Genomic DNA, 8,768 nt, shown 5'->3' with positions numbered 1-8,768 from the left:
ATTCTCTATCAGCCTAGAACTAAACCAATTTCCGAGGCCAATTCTTCAGACAGGGATTGGACTGGACTGTAGGACATAAAGTGATACTCATGAGGAATGTGCCTCTTAGCTCAAGTAGATACAAGAGACTAAACGGGCAGCTTCTGTCCGGAGGTGAGATGGGAAGGCAGAGAGGTTTAGGAGCTGGTTGAAACGACATGGGGAATCAGGGGTGGAAAGGAGGAGTCTTCTGTCACAGTATGAGGAGGGCAATTAGAGTCACATAACAATGTATGTATAAATTTTTGTATGGCAAAAAAATCCCCCAGAAAGAATCTTCATTAAAGAAAGACAAGTTTTGTCGGGACTTCCAGTGCAAGAGAGAGAACACTGACTCAAACATTAAAAGAAGCTCTCTTGACTCATCTACAATCAACCAAAGAAAGAGCTAAATTCCCCATTCCATCAGTGAAAATGGTAACCAAAGTCTACAGCCTTCTGGATGATGGTGACTGTTAGATATACTGTGGTTCACTGGGCCCTTCTGTCTCACCAGTTGAGTTGTTGGCTTACCAAGAGTTGGTGGAGTTTGTACCCAAACTTATTTATTCCAACCGTACTTGTTGTCTTAATTGTGCAGTTTCATTAAGTAACACATAAACTGATGGAACATGAATATGAAAACCAAGTTTTTTTTCCTGTAAGTGGAAAATGAGTCACAAAAGCTGCCGTCAGTTAAGTGTGGAGAAAGCAACTGTAAAAGACTAGGAGGGAAATCATAACAAATCTAGAAAAATTCTAAATCAGATTGCTTTCTGACTGTCTTTAACTGACTCATTTATTAACCAATGAACTCTAGATAAAAGGGCTCATTCTATAGTTTAGGCAAATAAGAGTATTTATTGAATCTAGCTTTGGGTGTTTCTCGAGACAAAGGCTCAAATGATGTGGGTTAGAGGCATTCTTTCATAGGCTCTCTCCTCTTAGAAATGAAGGCTGCTGGCAGCCCCAAATCTACATCCTCAGAAGATTCTGATTGGCCCTGCTTAACAATCCTGGAACCAATTCTGTGGCCAGAGGGAGACCAGCCTATGTCACCTGTTCTTCCTGGAAGGGTGGGGACAGTGGACTGTGACAAACAGCCCTACCAGGATCACAGAGAGAGGGAGACAGTTGTCCCCAGAGGAAGAGCAAGATGCCATTTACCAAACTGAGGGGAAAGTGACAATGGGCTGGCCCAAACACAGATGACTTCCTGGAGGCAGCATCTGTGGGCATCTCAGAAAAGGAGATGCTGAGAGTGTGTCATCAATACCTAAGGAAGAGAAAGCTTTGACTTCAGTTGAACTCTGGTTTTCAGACAAAAATATCCCTAGAGTATGAAAGACCCCTCTAGCTGTAAGATCCATGAGTGAAAAAGCTGTGTTTTTTTTTTTTTTTTAGCAAATACTGACTCCCCAGGACCTGGCATATAATCAATGCCTGCTGAATGAATGAATGGAGAAACAAATGAAGAAAGGTAGATTTTCCTGCTACTTGAAATGTTTGGTTCCACACACATTTTACTGAATCCCTAATAGGTACCCCCACCACCCATCTGTCAGTTTGCCATACTGTGGGGGCTGTATGTTGCTAGGATGCCGGAAGCTATACAAGCAGTATTTCAAATGCCAGCAGGGTCACCCATGGTGGACAGGTTTCAGTGGAGCTTCCAGACTGAGATAGACTAGGAAGAAGGTCCTGGTGATCTATTTCCAAAAAGTAGCCAATGAAAACCCTATGGATCACAACAGAATTTTGTTCAACATAGTGCTGGAAGATGAGCCCCTAGGTTGGAAGGCTCTCAAGATACACAGTGGCTGCAACAATGGACAATCATAACAACCAACGATGCCAACAATCACAAAGATGGTTCAGACTGAGCAACAGTTCACTCTGTTGGAAACAGGGTCACCATGAGTCGGAGCTGACTCCATGGCAACTAACAGCAACCATAGGTCCCCAGTCCTAGGCTATGAGCTGGGAGCACAGGCATACCTTAACCTCAGGGCACGTGAGGTAGGATGCCAAGGGAGGCTGATGGCTAACACAGAAACAGACAGTTGTATCACAGTGATTGAAGTAAACCAAGGGTCTGGGAAAGCACAGAGGAGAGGCCCTATAATAGACATCTGTTGCTTTCCCCCCCTTAAAAAAAATTATTGTTTTGAAATATATATAACATAAAATTTGCCATTTTAATCATTTATAAGTGTACAATTCAGTGATATAAATTACATTCACCGTACTGAGCAACCACCACCACTATCTGTTTCCACAATGTTTTCTTAGAATTTTTTTTTATTGTGCTTTAGATGAAGGTTTACAGAACAAATAGTTTCTCATTAAACAGTCAGTACACATATTGTTTTATGACATTGGTTGTTTCCAAAATTTTTTCATCACCCCAAACAGAAACTCAGTCATCTGTTGCTATTTTGGCCTCCTAGGGCCCACTCCCCCATTTGATTTGGGTGATTAGCTCAAGAGAGAGACTGCTAGTTATCCCCCAGTACTTATTCTCGTCTACAGTAATAGACTCTTTAGCAGAGCACACAACTGCCCAGAACAAAGACTGCATCCCTAGTTTTCCGTGCAGCTGGTTGCCAAGTGACTAAGTTCTGTCCAATGAGAAGTCGGCGGAGGTGATGGGTACAATTACTTGGTCATGCCCTTTAAAAGGAATATACACCACTCTGTCCCCTCTCCATTGGTTGGAAAGAAGTCTTGGTGTTAAGCCAGTTTGTACCATTCAGATGAGGGCAAGACCCTGAGGATGTTACAGCAACAAGATAGAATAGCCTGGACCCAGCACTGTGGAGCTGCCATATCACCTCTGACCCACTTATGACCAGGTTTTACATGAAAGAGAAATTGACTTCTAGCCTATTTAAGCCACAGTGTAGGTGGGGTCTCTGTTAAGAAGTGAAGCCAATATTATACTAATCAACACAGAGTTTATACCTGGAAGAGTGGTGTTGCAGGTAACAGAACTTAAAATATGTTCAAAATGCATACATATTGCAAGCTGGAAAGCTGGAAACCCTCGTTATGACAGGCTAAAGCAGTTGATCAACCGATTCCTGCAATAGCTTGGAAGGTCATCTGTAGCTCTAGGGGAAATGGTTGAAATTTTTGGAATGCTTCTTGTCACTCTCAAAAAAGTCCTCCACGAGCAAGAAGACTTCAGATACAGGAGGGAAGACAGCGGTGCTGAGGGAGTCTGTCTTTGCCTATGGTCTGCATCAAGGTTGAAAACTCCAGCTGCTTCTCCACCGCAAACTGTAGCAGATACAGGAGATATTTCTGAAGAAGCACTATTAGCAGGAGATAGGACTGTGGGCCCTACTCTTTCTCAAGTACTTGTGATTGAGGGTTCTCAGCCTGGCAACGGCAGCCAGCTCAGGGGTGTGGCCTTCCAATCCAAACTGAGAGGTGAACAGTGGAGCATAAACCCAAAAACCAAACCCACTGCCGTTGAGTCGATTCCGACTCATAGCAACCCTATAGGACAGAGTAGAACTGCCCCATAGGGTTTCCAAGGCTGTAAATCTTTACAGAAGCAGACTGCCACATTTTTCTCCCAGAGAGTGACTGGTGGGTTCGAACTCCTGACCTTTCAGTTAGCAGCCAAGCACTTTAACCATTGCATCACCAGGGCTCCTGGGTAGAGCATAAAGGCTGGTAAATAAAAGAACACTTAAACTTAGGGCTTAAATGTCACGTTACTTGCCCATGGAAATGACTGAAAGCAAATAGGCAGGAAACCAGCTCAGATTCTGAGGAACATAAGTTATCAAAGACACCACAAGTCTGGCCTGCATACACCTGCATTTTATTTTGACTCCTTAAGGCAACCAATAACCACAAACCTGCACCAGCAGGAAATGGATACACCCTTCTAGATCCACTTCCTATGTGGCCATAGAAGACAGTGGGCAAAGAGGGGATCACCAGGCCCAAAGGAGGCTCCCCCCAGGGAACAGTCCTGGAGAGAGGGGTGTCATCCAAGGATTTTCTTTTCTCCTTGGGAATCGTCACAGTTTCTGCCCAGAGGGATCTGATAACTGCAGTCAACCAGAGGCTGCAGTGGGTTTCCCACCTTTTCCTTCTTCTGGGTGGCAGTGTCTACTGCGGCTACCCTGTTCTGACTGCTGGATATTGAGTGTGATGAGGTGGGTAACCTGAATTTACAGGATTGTTGTTGTCATTATTGTTAGTTGCAGTTGAGTTGGCTTCAACTCATGGTGACCTTATGTACAACAGAACAAAACATTGTTGATCCTGCACCATCTTCATGATTGTTGGTATGTTTGAGTCCATTGTGGATGTTGTGTCCTTAATCACATTTTGAATGCCTTCCAACCTAGGGGTTCATCCTCCAGCTCTATTTTGGACTATGTTCTGTTGTGAGCCATAGGGTTTTCATTGGCTACTTTTTGGAAGTAGATCACCAGGCCTTTCTCTCTAGTCTGTCTTAATCTGGAAGCTCTGCTGAAACCTGTCCATCATGAGTGACCCTACTGGTACTTGAAATACTGGTGGTATAGCTTCCAGCATCACAGCAACATGCAAGCCACCACAGTATGACAAATTGACAGATGGGGGGTGGTACAGGGTACTGGCGTATAAAAAGAGCCCTGTTGGCACAGCGGTTAAGAGCTATGGCTGCTAACCAAAAGGTCAGCAGTTCGAATCCACCAGCTGCTCCTTGGAAACCCTATGGGGCAGTTCTACTCTGTCCTACAGGGTGGCTATGTGTTGGAATCAATGGAATCAACTTGACGGCAATGGTTTAATGGGTGTATAAAAAAACCACATCCAGATCCAATAGTGCAGGCTGTCTATCCTAGAGATTCTAGGCTTGGAGCTGGATGCAGGCACTGGTGGGACTGAGGGGATGTCTCCCCTGGGGAAAGGGCATGCTCTGTGTTGGAAGAAGGGACACACAGACATTTGGCTGGCCAAAGGGACAGATTGGGGCTGGGACAGCTAATGTCCCCCAGTAACCATTTCCTTCTTCTATATTTAAAGAACCCCTGCTTTTTACCTGCAATCATGGGAATCCAGAAAAAAAGATGAAATTCCCTCTTCTCCCTTGCAGTCATGTTTGGCCAAGTCACTAACCAGAGTGAGTGTGGGGTGAAGTTAAGCCTTTAATCAGAGGGGTGAGTCCTCCTTTTTTCCCTTTTCTGTTCCTACTGGCTCGGCTGTGGATGTGGTGGTAAAGCATCTCAAACCACAAATGAAGACCACCTAGGGATAGTGAAGCAACACACACACAAAAATAACGTGAGTTCCCAGGCTGCTTACTTGCAGACAGGTGAGAGAGAAAGAAACTTCTATCTTAAGCTTAAGCCAGTCTTATTTGAAGTCTCTGTTCCAGCAGTTCAATCCATATCCTAAAAAATACTCACCTCTCCCCTACTCCTTGTCACGTGCTTTGGGTGGGTCTCAGGTGAGGAGCGTTTGACTCTATCCAACCCAATCACTGCATCACATTGCCCTGGCTACTCAGGTTGTCCAGGTTAGGCATGTGTCCCACTGAGAGCCAATGATATGCAATAAAAAATTTCTCTAGGAGTCCTTACAAAGCAGCTCACTGTTTTCCTGAAGAGGATGTGGGGACTGAAGCTACCGCCACCATCTTGACTGAAGTCTAATACTCGAGCCAACCCAGAGGATGACAAAGTGAAGATATGGAGAGAAACCAGGTCCTGAGTACATCGTCTGAGACTTGAAGCCAGGAAAGGCTGAGGCTGATCCCTTCCCCTGACTTCTCAATTAAGTGACTTTTTGTTTAAACTCATTTGGGTTAGGTCTCTGTCCCATTCTACAAAAAGGGTCCTCAGTGATACAGTCCTCCACCAAGCCTGGCAGTATTGTGGAGGCATCATGGGACAGGGTTGCCTGAGCTCAGCCTTGAAGGTAAGTCAGAGACCATCTGAAGCTTTCTTGGCGGGGAAAAAAAATTAGTTTGCTGTAAGGATGCATGTGGATTTGAACCAGAACTGGAAAGTCCTCAGGAACAAGCAAGGCAGCTCCAGGGATCCATTGCTCCATCGCTTACTGTCTGGAGCTGCGTAGATGCTACTTCCAGAGCTCTGGCTTTCCTACACCCAGCTCTTTCTACCAACTGGCACCTTCTACTGACACAGAATTTCTGCTTCTTTGAAACTGAGATGCTGGGCCTTAACTCCTCCTCATGGCATCTCTTGTGTGTGTGCACGTGTGAATGAAAGAGAGAAAATACACACAACCTAAGTTTACCAATTTAACCATTTTAATGTGTACAATCCAGAAGCATTAAGTACATTCACAATGCTGTGCCATCATCACCACTTCCTAGTTCCAGAACTCCTGACATCTCCCGACTCATCCTGCTGCTAGCTGCCTCACTCCTGCCATGTTTCCCGACTACCAATTCAAAAAAATGGACTCTGATAGACACAGGTCATCCCCAATGCCAAAGACAAACTCACAAGTCCTGGCAGCAGATGGATTCAGCCCCTGAGTCAGGTGCCTTCTCCTGTCCAATGGTCCCATGGTCTAGGATGTGAGCAGCTGGTGGCTCCTCTTCTGCCACGGCAGTGGGTGTGGCCGTCACCATTACTGACGTGTCTTTAACAGCTACACAGAACTGTTATAAATATTATACTCACCAACACTCTTTTGGCTTTAAGAGGCATCAACCCAACTCATTGGCTCTTTTAAGTGAAGAGTCCAGGGTAATCAAGCTTGGCTGACCCAGGCTTAGATGATGAGGTCATGATTCAGAGTCAGTTCCTGACTTCTGCACTGCTCTGAGGGCAGCCTGGGTGGTCAAGGGACCCAGAGGCAGAACAGCTGGATGCCAAACTGGGCTCAGCCCCTTCCTAGCTGAGTGGCCTTAGGCAACTCACTCACCTTGGGTTGGCCGCCTCACTTTCCCCCTCTGTAAAATGGGAATGATAGCCTCACGAGCTTGCCTCCCTCCCTAACTATCTCCTGCCTTTGCTAACAATTAAGACTCTTTTTGTTTCAAGTGGCAGAAATCACCTCATACTAGCTTAAGAAAAAAAAAAAAGATACAGAGATAATTGGCTGAAATGTCCAAGGGGTAGTCTGGCTGCTGGCACAGCAGGGTCCGAGGGCTCCAACAGCATCATCAAGTCTCTCTCCACCTCTCCATTTCTGCTCTGAGCTCCTGTGCTGGCTCTTGCTCCACATGGGGGCTCCCAACAGCTCCAGACCTCCCTCCTTCAGCTCAACAACACTCCCACAAGAAAAGGAGTGTTCCTTCCCCACTAGACCCAAAAAAATTCCAGGAACCACCCTGATTAGCCGGGCAGGGGTCACGTGCCCATCCCCAAATCAATGGTTGTGGCCAGGGAATGCAATACCCCAAGTGGCCAGGCTGGGTTATGTGCAAACCGCCAGAACAGAGGTGGGAGGTGGATTGGGGAAGGGAAGCAACCAGGTTCACAGGCACTATGTGGATTGGGGTGGGGGGAAGTAGTTCCCCCAAAAGAAGAAGCAGGATGCCGTTGCCAGTAGAAGGAAAAAGGATGCTAGACAGTGGAGCAGGAAGAAGGGAGAGCCGGGGCATCGGAGCAGGAGTGAGCAAGGGCGCTGGCTCTATCCTGGGACTCATTTGGAGCCAGCATTGTGGAGTGGGGACATGGGAGAGGGGGGAACTTCTGACCCGACAAGGAAAGATACTCCTTCCCATTCCTCAAAAGAAAGTGCTGTAGTTAATTTCTCCTGAGGCCATCGTAGCAGAACCAAAGAAAGGACGTGATGCTGGTGGGGGAGAACCTTCCCCGCCTCACAGAGGGACCTGGGGTGACCAGGATGGTATTTATATACACGTGAGAAACACGGTCTTCTACATGTTTCTCAGCCTGGCCTTTATCCCTCTCTGGCCTCTCTGACACTTCCTTAGACAGGAGCTGACTCTTAAGGTTAATTGAAAGTGGCCTTTATTGTGAATCATCCACTGTGCTGAATTATTAATCACCTGCAGGCACTCTTAGGCTTCCTGCAGCCTTCCTTGGAAATGCTTTTGCCAATGGAAATATGACTTCCTTTTGCTGCTGTTTTCCAGATTTCCCAGCTCCCAGAGATGTGGTGTAAAAACATGGCAGAGGCATCTGGCCTCCTGTAACTTCACAAGGGGGGAAAATCACCACCAGCATCAACAGCCCAAGGCTGATTCCTATGAGGCAGAGGTCAGACATGTCTCCTCTCTCCAAACTTTCAACCAATTCTGACACCAGCCTTCCCTCCCATGGCACTCTCTACTTGTCTGCTGGGTTCAATACTTTGTTGCAATGGCCACACAGAACTCACAGACAATACTTACGATTATGGGGTTTATTAGGGAAGTAACAGGTTACAATTCAGGATCAGGAATGACTCAGGATACAGTTCTTCGATCAGGACAGCTTCTTGACCATGCCTGCAGGCAGGCCTCTCTCTGGCCTTCAGTCCCTCGGCCTAGCCTCTGTTCTGCTTGGGCAAGTATTACAAAGCTCTCCCAGTAAGTGCCTGGAGACATCCCACTCTGCCAGTATGCCTCCTGCTCGGAGTTGCTCAGCTCTCTCGCTCCATGAGTCAGCACACCTACTGAAGCTGCCTCACTCTGTGGGCCAGGAAGCCCACTGAGCCATCTCCACTGGTCTCCTGGTTCTGCTGCTGCCATTTCTCTGCTGCAGCTTCTCACCATCTCATGCCATCTCCAGTGTTACAGCTCTCTCTCTCTCTCTCTC

Source organism: Trichechus manatus, unplaced genomic scaffold (assembly GCF_000243295.1).
Source record: "Trichechus manatus latirostris isolate Lorelei unplaced genomic scaffold, TriManLat1.0 scaffold00155, whole genome shotgun sequence".
In the NCBI taxonomy this organism is placed as follows: Eukaryota; Metazoa; Chordata; class Mammalia; order Sirenia; family Trichechidae; genus Trichechus; species Trichechus manatus.
Note: the sequence above shows the minus strand (reverse complement) of the source record.